Here is a 13,711-nt window from a genome sequence, read left to right on the forward strand (position 1 = left end):
ATTATCTACCAGCTGAGCTTCCCAGGAAGCCCCTAAAAGGATTATACATCAGGCCTAAGTGAGATTTCTTCCTGGAACGAAATGATGGTTCAACACAAAAATTGGTGCGTGTATACCATATTAACAGAATGAAGGAAAACATCGACACAATACCTAATGCATAAATATAACGCATAAGCATAATGCATAAAAAGCATTTGGTAAAATTCAACACTTTTTCATGATAAAAACAAGCGACTGTGTAGGAATAGAAGTGAACTACCTCGGGGGCTTTCCTGGCGGCTCAGTGGTGAAGACTCCGCCTGACAGTGCAGACACAGGTTCAATCCCTGGTCTGGGAAGATCACACATGCCTTAGGACAGCTAAGCCTATGAGTCGCAACTACTGAAGCCCGAGTACCTAGAGCCCCTATTCCACAACAAGAGAAACCACTGCAATGAGAAGCCTTACATCGCAATGGAGAGTAGCCCCTGGTCACTGCAACTGCAGAAAGCCCTGGTGCAGCAACCAAGACCCAGCACAACCTTAAGTAAATAAACCTTCTTTTTTAAAAAAGAAGGAAACTACCTTAGCATAATAAAAGATATAAATGAAAAGCCCACAGGGAAGGTTGATGGGAAGGAATGACAACTTTTCCTCTAGGATCATAAACCAGGCAAGGATAGCTGCTCTGCTTTCAACACCTCTATTCATCATAGTATTGGAAGTTCTCGCCAGAGCAATTAAGCAAGTAAAGACGCTAAGAAGTCCACCAAAACAAACAATAGGTAAGACAAACTATCAGAACTTATGAATTAATTCGGCAAAGTAGCAGAATACAAAGTCAACACACTAAAATCTGCTTCATTTCTATACACTAATAATGAACAGTCTGAAAAGGAAATAAAGCACAATTCCAATTACAATATTATCAAAAAGAATAAAATACGTAGGAATTAACCAAGGAGATGAAAGACTTGTACAGTAAAAACTACAAAACACTGCTGAAAGTAATTAAAGAAGACATAAATGAGAACCCAGCCAGTGTTCATGGATTGGAAGACTTAATACTGTTAAGATGTCAATAATACCCAAAACAATTAGGGATATTTAGGATTGCATCCCAAAGGTTAAAAACGCTAATTCAAATTTATATCTTTTTAAATTCAATAGCATCCTATCAAATTTTTTTTACCACACCTTTCATAATTGCTGCTGGAAATTACATCTTTATGCATTGTGTGTCCAAAAACAGGCTGATAATTGTTTCTTATTCATTAGCTTTTAAAATCATATAAAGATAAAAAGTGGAGTTAACAAACCAAAATTCCAGCAATACTGTGTGTTTTTATAATTGCCTATGTGTTTACCTTTACCAGAGGTCTTTGTTTCTTCATATCACTTTGAGATACTGTCTAATGTTCTTTATTTCAGCCTGAAGGACTCGGAGGACTGATCTAGTGGTGATGAACACTCTCAGCTTTTATCTGCTGCTGCTGCTGCTAAGTCGCTTCGGTCGTGTCCGACTCTGTGTGACCCCATAGATGGCAGCCCACCAGGCTCTGCTGTCCCTGGGATTCTCCAGGGAAGAGTACTGGAGTGGGTTGCCACTTCCTTCTCCAATGCACGAGAGTGAAAAGTGAAAGTGAAGTCGGTCAGTCATGTCCGACTCTTAGCGACCCCATGGGACTGCAGCCTACTGGCTCCTCCATCCATGGGATTTCCCAGGCAAGAGTACCAGAGTAGGTTGCCATTGCTTTTATCTAGGAATATCTTAATTTGCTCTCACTTTTTTGGCCCCAAAGCTTGTGGGATCTAATTCCCCAAGCAAGGAGTGGCCCTGCACCCACTGCACGGGAAGTGTGGAGTCTGAACCGTTGGACAACCAGGGACGCCCCCTGCCTTCATTTCTGAAGGATAGTTTTCCTAAATATGGGATTCTTGATTGACAGTGTGGGTTTTGTTTTGGTCTTTTCCCCCAACACTTTGGATCTATCAACCAGCTGCCTTCAGGCCTCTAAAGTTTTTAATGAGAAATCTTAGTGGGCATTGCTGTATGCTATGCCTTGCTTCTCTTGCTGCTTTCAAGATTCTCTTTGTCTTTGTGCTTTGAAATTTTGAATGTAACGCCTTGGTGAGCGTCTTCTTGAGTGTTTCCAATCATGTCTGTCATCAAAGTCGAGAAGTTTTCAGCCATTCTTCAATAACCTCTCTGCCCATTTCCCTCTCTTTCTCCTCCTGAGACGCCCACAGTGCGTATTTTGCTCCCTAAGGTTCTGTTTACTTTTCTTCAGTCTTTTTCTTTTCATTCCTCAGACTCAACGTTATTTTCATTTTCCTATCTTCAAATATGCTGCTTCTTTTTTCTCCCTGCTCAAATTCACTTTTGAAACCCTCTAGTGTATTCTTCATTTCAGTTATTGTACTTCTCAGATACAGAATTTCCTTTTGGTTCCTTTTTATGCTTTCTATCTACTGAAATTTTCATTTTGGTCGATTATTATTTTCTTGTTTCTGTCCTTATATTCCTTTAGTTCTTTGAATATCTTGAAGACAGTTGTTTTAAAGTCTTTTCTAGCAAGTCCACCATATGCTGCTTCTTAGACAAAGTTTCTATCGATTTATATTTTCCTTTGAATGGGCCAGACTTTCCTGTATCTTTATATGTCTTATGATTTGTTGTTGTTGAAAACTAGATGTTTGAATTTTGTAAAGTAACTCTTGAAGTCAGACTGTCTTCTCCAGTGTTTCCTTCCTTCTTTCCTTTCTTTCTTTTTTAAAAATAATTGTTGGGACTTCCCTGGTGGTCCAGCGGTTAAGACTCTGGGCTCCCAATGCAGCAGGCCTGGGTTTGGTCCCTGGTCAGGGAACTAGATCCCATATGCTACAACTAAGACCCAGCACAGCCAAATAATAAATAAATATAAAAAATAAAAATAAAATAATTGTTGCAGGGTATCTCTGTGCTGGATATCAGCCTGAGATATAAATTTAAGGTCTTCTCAGGTCCTCTCTGAGACTGTCTTTTCTTGGGCATGTGCAGTGACTTTCTAAATTCCCCTGTATATGTGGTTGCTTTCAAATGTCCCCATCCTTAGGAATTCCCTTGTGGTTAAGTGGTAAGGACTCTGCTTCCCCTGCTGAGGGCCCAGGTTTAATCCCTGGTCAGGGAACTAGGATTTCACAACCCATGGGGCATGGACAAAAAACAAAACATAACTCCAAAATAAAATGTCCCCATCCTTAATCATCCGAAAAGAGAAAAGGAAACAATAAGAGGAGATTGGGGACAGCAGACTGTCTCTTTAGAGTCTCTGGAAGCCACCTCGGCCAGTGGGTGTGAGCTGCAATGATGACTGCCCACCTCTCTATCTGCACGTTTGTGGTCAGAAGAAGCAACCAATCAGCACACAGATGCCTGGCACTCAGAGAGCAGGGTCCTTGTCACTTCCCTACCCTGGCTCCTGGAAACCACTCCAGCATTACACGGGCATGGGCTGAGGGGACTGGGAGATGGGTACCCGCTACTGCTCATGCTAAGAGATAAATTGCCTAGAATTAACCAGAGTTTGTCATCTAAGCTTTCCCTGGAAACTGAAAGCCTTCCAGCCGACTCCAAAGTTCCAAAATAGTCACATCAGGCAGATTCTGCCAGTGCAATTGTTGTCTCGGCGGTGAGGCAGAGCCCTGGCGCTTCCTGCTCCATCGTCTCCCTTGATGTCACTGCTATATAAAGAACTCAGATCAACTTCAGTAACCCAGTTTATTAATTATAAAGACAAATACACCACTTAAAAATTGGGCAAAGGATCTGTATAGACATTTCTCCGAAGAAAATGTACAGGTGGCTAATAAACCCATGAAAAGATGCTCAGCACCATTAGCCATCAAGAAAATTCAAATCAAAACCACAATAAGATACAGCTTCACTCCCACTAGGATGGTGTGCTAGGTTGGACAATGGCATCTCAAAAGAAAGGCATGTCAAACCCCTGGAGCCTGGAAACGCCACTTTATGTGGCGAAAGATGTGATTAACTTAAGGACCTTGAGAGGGAAAGTTTATCCTGCGTTACTTGAGTGGACAGTACAATGCCATCACGTGTAATCTTATAAGAAAGAGACAGGCAGTTTTTATTGTTGCTGCTGCTGTCGTCTGTTTGCCTGTTTGTTTTGGCCATGCCCCGTGGCGTGTGGGACCTTAGTTCCCCAACCATGGATCAAATTTGCACCCCTGCAATGGAAGTGCCGTCTTAACCCCTGGACTGCCAGGGACGTCCCGAGACAGGGAGTTCTGAGAGAGAGACACACGCAGAGAAGGACAGAAACAAAGCTTGGATGTCTCCTCTTTTTTTAAAATAAAATTTATTTTATTCAAGTACAGTTCATTTGCATTAATTTCTGCTATGTCATATCCTCTCTTTTCTCTGGAAGAGTTTGCGTGAGATTCATGTTACTTCTTTTCAAAAGGTCGGAGAGGGGTTCCTGGCAGTCCAGTGGTTAGGACTCCACACTCTCACTGCCGAGGGCCCGTGTTCAATCCCTGGTTGGGGAACTAAGACCCCACAAGCAGCACAGTGCAGCCAGACAGAAGTTTGGCAGGACCAGCTAGTTAAGTCATTTGAGCCTGAACTTTTCCTTGTGGGAAGGAAGGTTTTGACTTGCAAACATGACTTCTTTGCTGGGTATGAGGCTATTTAGATTTTCCACTTATTCTCATGCCAATTTGGTAAGGTGTATTTTTCTATAAATTTGTCCATAGTGTCTAATTTGTAAATGTATTGCTATAAAATTGTTCATAGTACCCTCTTATTAGCATTTTAATGTTTGAAGGAGGTCTAAGAAAAAAAAAAGAAACTGAAGTCGCCCAGTCGTGTCCAACTCTTTGCGACCCCATGAACACCAGGCTCCTCCGTCCATGGTATTTTCTAGGCGAGAGTACTGGAGTGGGTTGCCGTTTCCTTCTCCAGGGAACTTCCTGACCCAGGGATCGAACACAGCTCTCCCACATTGTAGACAGACGCTTTCCGTCCGAGCCACCACTTGATCTTAGCCAAAAGGCCTAATAATGCCTTTTTTCACTCTTGATGTTGTTACCTGTGCTACTCTCTTTAACTGTGATCAGTCTCGCCAGAGCTCACACTTGCAGCTTTGTTCATTCTTTCTCTTGTTTTCTCCTCTGTTATTTCCTTTCCTCTACTTTCCTTGGGTTTAGTTCACTGTTCCTTTTAAAGCTTCTTGAGATTCTTGCTTTGATCATGGATTTTTACTCTTTCTTCTTCTCATCTGAAAGAATTTGTATGAAACTGAAATTATGTGTTCTTTTGATCATTTGGTGCAATTTGCCTGTAAAACATTTTGGGCTTGCTTTGATTTCTTTCATAGTTATAGAGCTATTCATTTTCTATTTCTTCTTCAGTAGTTATTATGTATCAGTTTTCTAACAATTAATCGCTTCCGTATAAGCTTTAAAGTGAACTCCTTACTGCCAAATTCAGACTTAAATTGAAGAAAGTGGGGAAAACCGCTAGACCATTCGGGTATGACCTAAGTCCAATCCCTTATGATTATACAATGGAAGTGAGAAATAGATTTAAGGGACTAGATCTGATAGATAGAGTACCTGATGAACTAAGGACTGAGGTTCATGACATTGTACAGGAGACAGGGATCAAGACCATCACCATGGAAAAGAAATGCAAAAAAGCAAAATGGCTGTCTGGGGAGGCCTTACAAATAGCTCTGAAAGGAAGAGAAGCGAAATGCCAAGGAGAAAAGGAAAGATATAACCATCTGAATGCAGAGTTCCAAAGAATAGCAAGAAGAGATAAGAAAGCCTTCCTCAGTGATCAATGCAAAGAAATAGAGGAAAACAACAGAATGGGAAAGACTAGAGATCTCTTCAAGAAAATTAGAGATACCAAGGGAACATTTCATTCAAAGATGGGCTCGATAAAGGACAGAAATGGTCTGGACCTAACAGAAGCAGAAGATATTAAGAAGAGGTGGCAAGAATACACAGAAGAACTGTACAAAAAAGATCTTCACGACCAAGATAATCACGATGGTGTGATCACTCACCTAGAGCCAGACATCCTGGAATGTGAAGTCAAGTGGGCCTTAGAAAGCATCACTACGAACAAAGCTAGTGGAGATGATGGAATTCCAGTTGAGCTATTTCAAATCCTGAAAGATGATGCTGTGAAAGTGATGCACTCAATATGCCAGCAAGTTTGGAAAACTCAGCAGTGGCCGCAGGACTGGAAAAGGTCAGTTTTCATTCCAATCCCAAAGAAAGGCAATGCAAAAGAATGCTCAAACTACTGCACAATTGCACTCATCTCACATGCTAGCAAAGTAATGCTCAAAATTCTCCAAGCCAGGCTTCAGCAATATGTGAACCATGAACTTCCAGATTTTCAAGCTGGATTTAGAAAAGGCAGAGGAACCAGAGATCAAATTGCCAACATCCACTGGATCATGGAAAAAGCAAGAGAGTTCCAGAAAAACATCTATTTCTGCTTTATTGACTATGCCAAAGCCTTTGACTGTGTGGATCACAATAAACTGTGGAAAATTCTTCAAGAGATGGGCATACCAGACCACCTGACCTGCCTCTTGAGAAACCTATATGCAGGTCAGGAAGCAACAGTTAAAACTGGACATGGAACAGACTGGTTCCAAATAGGAAAAGGAGTATGTCAAGGCTGTATATTGTCACCCTGCTTATTTAACTTATATGCAGAGTGCATCATGAGAAACTCTTGCCTGGAAGACGTTACAAGCTGGAATCGAGACTGCTGGGAGAAATATCAATAACCTCAGATATGCAGATGACACCATCCTTATGGCAGAAAGTGAAGAGGAACTAAAAAGCCTCTTGATGAAAGTGAAAAAGGAGAGTGAAAAAGTTGGCTTAAAGCTCAACATTCAGAAAACGAAGATCATGGCATCTGGTCCCATCACTTCATGGGAAATAGATGGGGAAACAGTGTCAGACTTAATTTTGGGGGGCTCCAAAATCACTGCAGATGGTGATTGCAGCCATGAAATTAAAAGACGCTTACTCCTTGGAAGGAAAGTTATGACCAACCTAGATAGCATATTCAAAAGCAGAGACATTACTTTGCCAACAAAGCTCTGTCTAGTCAAGGCTATGGTTTTTCCAGTAGTCATGTATGGATATGAGAGTTGGACTATGAAGAAGGCTGAGTGCCAAAGAATTGATGCCTTTGAACTGTGGTGTTGGAGAAGACTCTTTTGGACTGCAAGGAGATCCAATCAGTCCATTCTAAAGGAGTTCAGTCCTGGGTGTTCTTTGGAAGGAATGATGCTAAAGCTGAAACTCCAGTACTTTGGCCACCTCATGCGAAGAGTTGACTCATTGGAAAAGACTCTGATGCTGGGAGGGATTGAGGGCAGGAGGAGAGGACGGCCGAGGATGAGATGGCTGGATGGCATCACTGACTCGATGGACGCGAGTCTGAGTGAACTCCAGGAGTTGGTGATGGACAGAGAGGCCTGGCGTGCTGTGATTCACGGGGTCGCAAAGAATCGGACACAACTGAGCGACTGACCTGACCTGACCTGAAGCTTTAAAATCATTGACACAGGGACTTCCCTAGTGGTCCAGTGGATAAGAGTCCACCTGCCAATATAGGGGACACGGGTTCAATCCCTGGTCCGAGAACTAAGATCCCACATGCCCTGGTGCAACTAAGCCTGGGCGCCACAACTATCGCACCCGAACCCTAGAGTCTGCGCTCCGCCACAGGAGAAGCCACCACAATGAGGAGCCCCACACCACAACCAGAGAGAAGCCCCCGCGCCCCTACAGCTAGAGAAAGCCCATCCACAGCAACGAAGACCCAGCGCAGCCAAAACTTTCTTAAAATAAATTTTCAAAGCTACTGACACAGCTTGCTGATACTAGCCCTTCATTCTTTAGTGTCTGCGACACCTGCGGCCCACCCCCTTTATCTTTTCCTGTGCACTGTTTATGCTTCCTCTTCTTTACCCTTGGCTAGCCAGGGTAGTGGAGAAGGCGATGGCACCCCATTCCAGTGCTCTTGCCACGGGTGGCAGGGCCTGGAATTGGTGGGCTGCAGTCTATGGGGTTGTACAGAGTCAGACACGACTGAAGCGACTTAGCAGCAGCAGCAGCAACAAGGCAAGGGTAGAATTTTGCCTTTTTTCCTGGTTGTTTTTAAAGAACTATTTCTTGGTTTTGTTGATCTCATTTTATCTTTGTTCCCTATTTTAGTAATTGCTGCTTTTCATTATCTTTTTACTTCCTTTGGGTATACTGGGTTCTTTTCCTAACTACATAGTATCAGCACATAGCTCATTAATTTTTAGCTCTGATTTTCCTACTGAACCATATAAGGCTATAGTTTTCTCTCTAAATGCCTCTTGCATTGTGTCCCACAAGTTTTGATGTGTAAACTTTTCATCATCATTCAATTCTACTGTTTTCTCTTGATTTCTCTGACCTATACGTTTTCCCTGTGTATGTGAGTTTGTGTCGGTTTCTGGTTTTAGGGGCGTTTTGGGGAGTTTGGTGTTTGGTTGCTGTCCCTATGTTTGTTTGCCTGCCATAGGTCTAGATGCAAGAGTTTCACAGAATCTCTTTGGGGTTTCCCTGACTGCAGAAGCCAATTCCTACTTATTAATATTCAAGCACATCTATTATTCATCTGAGCTTGGACACATTACACACTCCGAGTCATCCAAGCTCCTGCCCTCCTTGTGAAAGGAGGCTTTGAGTCTGAAGGCCCCACAGAGAGGGCGTGTAGGTAGGACTCGGGGCTGACTCAGAAGGCCAGCCCTGGACAGCTCATGTCTGAGGTCACACCCGCCGGAAGAGAATTTTGTTCTAACAATTTGACTGGCTCCAAGCTGCCTCACCATGCCCAGCTCCTGAGCTGTCCATGCGAAGTCAGGGATTTATCAAGATAAAATGCTAGACTTCTGAAGGTTTCATTCCTCCAGTCCTGCCCTTGTCGTTGACCTGGAAATCGTACTGACAGCAAACATTTTCCAAATGCAGTTGTGACAACTGCTTTCTCAGCTGACGTTTGCTGGGGAATATGATGAGCCATCCAAAGAAGGCAAGGGCAACCCACTCCAGCACTCTTGCCTGGAAAATCCCATGGACAGAGGAGCCTGGTGGGCTGCAATCCATGGGGTCGCTGAGAGTCGAACACTACTGAGCGTCTTCACTTTCACTTTCATGCATTGGAGAAGGAAATGGCAACCCACTCCAGTGTTCTTGCCTGGAGAATCCCAGGGACGGGGGAGCCTGGTGGGCTGCCGTCTGTGGGGCCGCACAGAGTCGACACGACTGAAGCGACTTGGCAGCAGCAGCAGCATGATGAACCATCAGAATCGTGGCGACCAGCAGATTAGGGAAACAGAGGTGAGGGATGGAGGAAGGGTCTTAGGCAGGGCGACTCAGCCAACCAGGTGCAAGGTGGGCGGAGCTCTGTCCGCTCCTGACACCGAATCCACAGTGAGGGACAGAGAGGAGGTCAGTCGACCGTTTATGACATCCTCCTGCACTGACTTCAAGACAAAGTTAAATCCATTAGCAGCAAGTAAAGGATTGCCTTCCTTACTTTCAAAACCACAAAAATAGTCAACATAAAGTAACTGTCCACACATTTTAACACTCTCTCGGTCATTTTGTCACTTCAGATTGGTGACCTTGAGCAAGTTAGTTAGTTCCACTAAACTCAAGTATAGTAAATGAATAATGACCGTCAAAATGCCGGGTCTGATATCTGGAGCCTACGAGTGTTACCTCGTGTGCCAAACTGGAGCCTACGGGTGTTACCTTGTGTGCCAAAGGTCTTGCGGATGGGATTCTGTTAAGGAGTTTGAGATGGGGAGACTGGGAAAATTGATTATCCTGGCTTATTCAAGTAGGCCCTAAATACCATCACAGTATCCTTTTTTTTTTTTTCTCTTTAATAGTAAGTATTAATTTAGCTCAAGAGTGTTCAGGTAAGCTGAGTGCCTCTGCTGATCTGGGTGGGTCTGGTTGATCTCAGCCAGGTCCATCTGCTCAGGTACCTGCAGTCAGCGGTGGCCAGACTGGGAGCTGCCCAGTTCAGCATGGCCTCAGCTGGGACAAGGCCGTGGGACATTAGATGCACAGAGGAGATGCCAGTGTTACTGAGACTGAACTGACACAGCCACAGGGCAAGGAAGACCAACAGCCACCAGAAGCTGGGAGAGCCAGGAACAGATGCTTCCCAGAGCCCCCGAAAGAGTGTAGCCCGCCAACACCTTGATTTGGGTCTTCTGGCCTCCAGAACTGTGGAAGAATAAATGTATGTCATTTTAATCCATCATCTACGGTCAGCTGTTACAGTGCCCACAGGGAATTGACATGTGGAGACCCCAGGGCAGCGCGGAGACGATGTAGGCACGCCATACTAGTCCCCAGGGAGCCCACTGCCCTGCTCAGTGGGCATGGCCTGCTGGAGCTTATCCAGACCCAGCTGATGCCCCTTCTTGCACCAGAGGGAGCCCAGGCCTGGCAGGCCCCAAGCATCCCCTGGGAGGTCAGAGGTAGAAGAGCTGCCACCTCTCCAGCACCTCTGTCCCTGGTGGGTCCCTGGCTTCTGCTTCCTCCTGGTCCGCTGAGGGATTAACCACACGAGCAAACTCAGGCTCCTTCCTCTGAGTGGATGGACAAGTCAGCCATTCATTTTCATTTTCTCGCTGCTTAAATTCAGGGGCCCCAGGGACTTCCCTGGTGGTCCAGTAGCTAAGACTACGCTCCCAATGTAGGGAGCCTGGTCAGGGAGCTAGATTCCCCCATATCCCAGTAAAGATCCTGCATGTTACAGAAGTGGGACCTGGTGCAGCCAAAACAAAAAAGAGGGAGGGACTTCCCAGGTGTCCAGTGGTTGGGACTCTATGCTTCCACTGCAGAGGGCACAGGTTCCGTCCCGCATGCTGCTTGACAGGCATGGCCCAAACAAAACAAACAAAACCCCAAAAGAGCTAGTTTCTACCACTTTGCCCCGATTCAGTTTTTTAGTTATTATATGTCCTGAAATTATATTATTCATGAGTTCTTTTACACATCTTGTAAATGACATTGAGGACTTTAAATTTTTCTGTCAAGGTCATTGCTTAAACCACTGGTTCGTACAAAACAGGTGCTCAACTAACATTGTGGAAGAGAGGAAGAGAGGAAAGAGCAGAGGGAAGGATAGAGGGCCCCCGTGAAGGGCTAACACGGCGTTTGTGGGGGTTCAGGGCCTCCAAGGTTAGGTAGGAAACTTAGTAGAAATCTTTGCTCAGACACAGCTTACACTTAAAAGTTATGATTTGTATTTGGGTGATCTTTATTTCTTGGGGGGTGCTTACTTTTTAAATATTATTTATTCATGTGTTTATTTATTTGGCTGCATCAAGTCCCAGTTGGGGCACGCAGGACCCTTCATTCAGCCCACGGCAGCGTGGGCTCCCCAGTTATGACACACAGGCTTAGTCGCCCCGGCACATGGGATCTTCATTTCCCGATCAGGGATCGAATCTGCATCCCCTGCATTGGAAGGCGGATTCTTACCCACTGGACCACCAGGGAAGTCCTGGGGTTGCTTGCTTTAATAGAGCAACCCCAAAGGAATGGGCAGATAGGAAGCTCCAGGAGAGAGCCGGTTTTATTGACCCGCTCATCCTTTATCTCCCTCATCCCTTTGTTGTCTGTCTGTTTTTTCAGGCAGCAGGGTGTCAGGGCCACCGAAGTGGAATATGATGGCATTACTTTCTGCCTAGAGCAACTTGAGTGAGCCTCCTGCCCTTCCTGAGTTTCCATGTACCTGTCTGCAAAATAGAGACAATAAATATGAGCATAAACAAGTTTTGTATTGTAAGGCCCCTTGCCAAGCACATTTGTACCCATTGCCTCCTATAACGAGCTCAACAACATGTGAGCTGGGTGAAATTGGATGGGAGGAGGAGTGACCCCCGACCCCCAGCCACCTGTGGCCTGGTAAGCCTTGACCTATGTCTCCAGCCTTCAAGTCCAGTGCTCATCCAGGGGAGAACAGAGAAGTGCAGCTGCCCGGGAAGGTGGGTCCCCTCTGTGGCGGGAGGTGAATTCCACACATACATGCTGGCTGTTCTCTGGGCATTATCTCCATGGATCCCCACAGCAACCACGGGTAGAAGGTTCTATTATTCCCATTTGACTGATTTAAAAAATTGAGCCTCAAAGACATGAAGCAATTTGCTTGGGGTCAGCCAGCATTCAGGGCCACAGCCAGGGTTCACATCCAGGGTTGAGACTCCAGAGCCCTTGCTCTTCTGCCGCCTCTGTTGTCTCCACAGACCTTTTTCTTTTTAATTTTGTTTGGCTGCGTGTGGGTAGGTGTGGCAAGTAGGGACTGCTCCTGTTGCGGTATGCAGGCTCTAGGTGCGTGGGTTCAGCTGCCGTGGAGTTGTGGTGCATGGGATTAGTTGCCCCGAAGCATGTGGGATCTTCCCGGACCAGGAACGGAACCCCTGTCCCCTGTATTGTCAGGCAGATTCTTAACCGCTGAATCACCAGGGAAGCCCTCTCCATAGACCTTTGGATACAGTTCTAAACAGTGGGTTTTCCCAGCTCAGAGCTGAGAGGACAGAGAGCCACACTGTCGGGATGTAGCAAGGACACCCAACAGAAGGTCATACACACGCACCCCTGGACTGGATTTAGATCTGTGATCTCCAGCAGATGAGAGACTAGAACATTTCAACAGCCTGGGGCCAGCAAGTACAGGGAAAGTGGCCCTTTCTATCTTCATATCCCCCAAGATCACCCCAATATTGCAGTGCTTCACAGGAATTGACAGTGGGACTATGAGTCCTTGATGAAAGCTGAAATTTTCAGAATAGTGTGTTTAGGAAGGCTGCGAAGTCAATGATCTATCTCAGAAGCAGTCCATCCACAGTGATCCTGAAAAGATACAGTACTGTGGAAGACAGTAAGGAGGAAAACCCTCGACGGATCTATGCTGGGTTTCTAACTGAGCCCTCCACGGAGGTAAAAGCGACGAGAACGCCTTCCGCTTACTCAGAACAAAAGAGACCAATCGCCGCTGGACAGTTGGAGGGCAAATCACAGCTCCGGAGTCCGATCATGGCTCTTCTCTGGACTGTAGCAACGCTGGACAACTTACAGCCTCTCTCTGAGCCCGGCTGTCACCCCCCTCAGCGGGCTGGTGCAGTTAGTGGTCTTAGCATAGGTGCCTGGTGCAGTGCCAATACAGCTGGAGCTCAGTGTATGTACTATGTACTCGGACGGAGAAGGCGATGGCACCCCACTCCAGTACTCTTGCCTGGAGAATCCCAGGGACATAGGAGCCTGGTAGGAGGCCGTCTATGGGGTCGCACAGAGTCGGACACGACTGAAGCGACTTAGCAGCAGCAGGAGCATGTACCCGGACAGCAAAAATCAAGGATTCTGCTCCCTGGGAGCTAGTCTGAGAAGGTCCCATGCAAGAAGTAACATGACAGGGCTTCATAACAAGAGGGAAGATCCAGGTAGTCTGGAAGTCATCCTGGCACAATGGCCAGTTCACGAGAATCCCTAAGCTGTCTGCTGGCCCTCGCAGAGGACAACAGTATCTTCATGGGGGTGAAGAAAGAATTTATCATCAGAGCAGTGAATTAAATAGATAGTAGCATGTCTGCTCTGACCCCTGCTCTACCCTCTGCCTATGGATGTTGAGGA

The sequence above is a fragment of the Capricornis sumatraensis genome, chromosome 19, assembly GCF_032405125.1.
Source record: "Capricornis sumatraensis isolate serow.1 chromosome 19, serow.2, whole genome shotgun sequence".
NCBI lineage: Eukaryota > Metazoa > Chordata > Mammalia > Artiodactyla > Bovidae > Capricornis > Capricornis sumatraensis.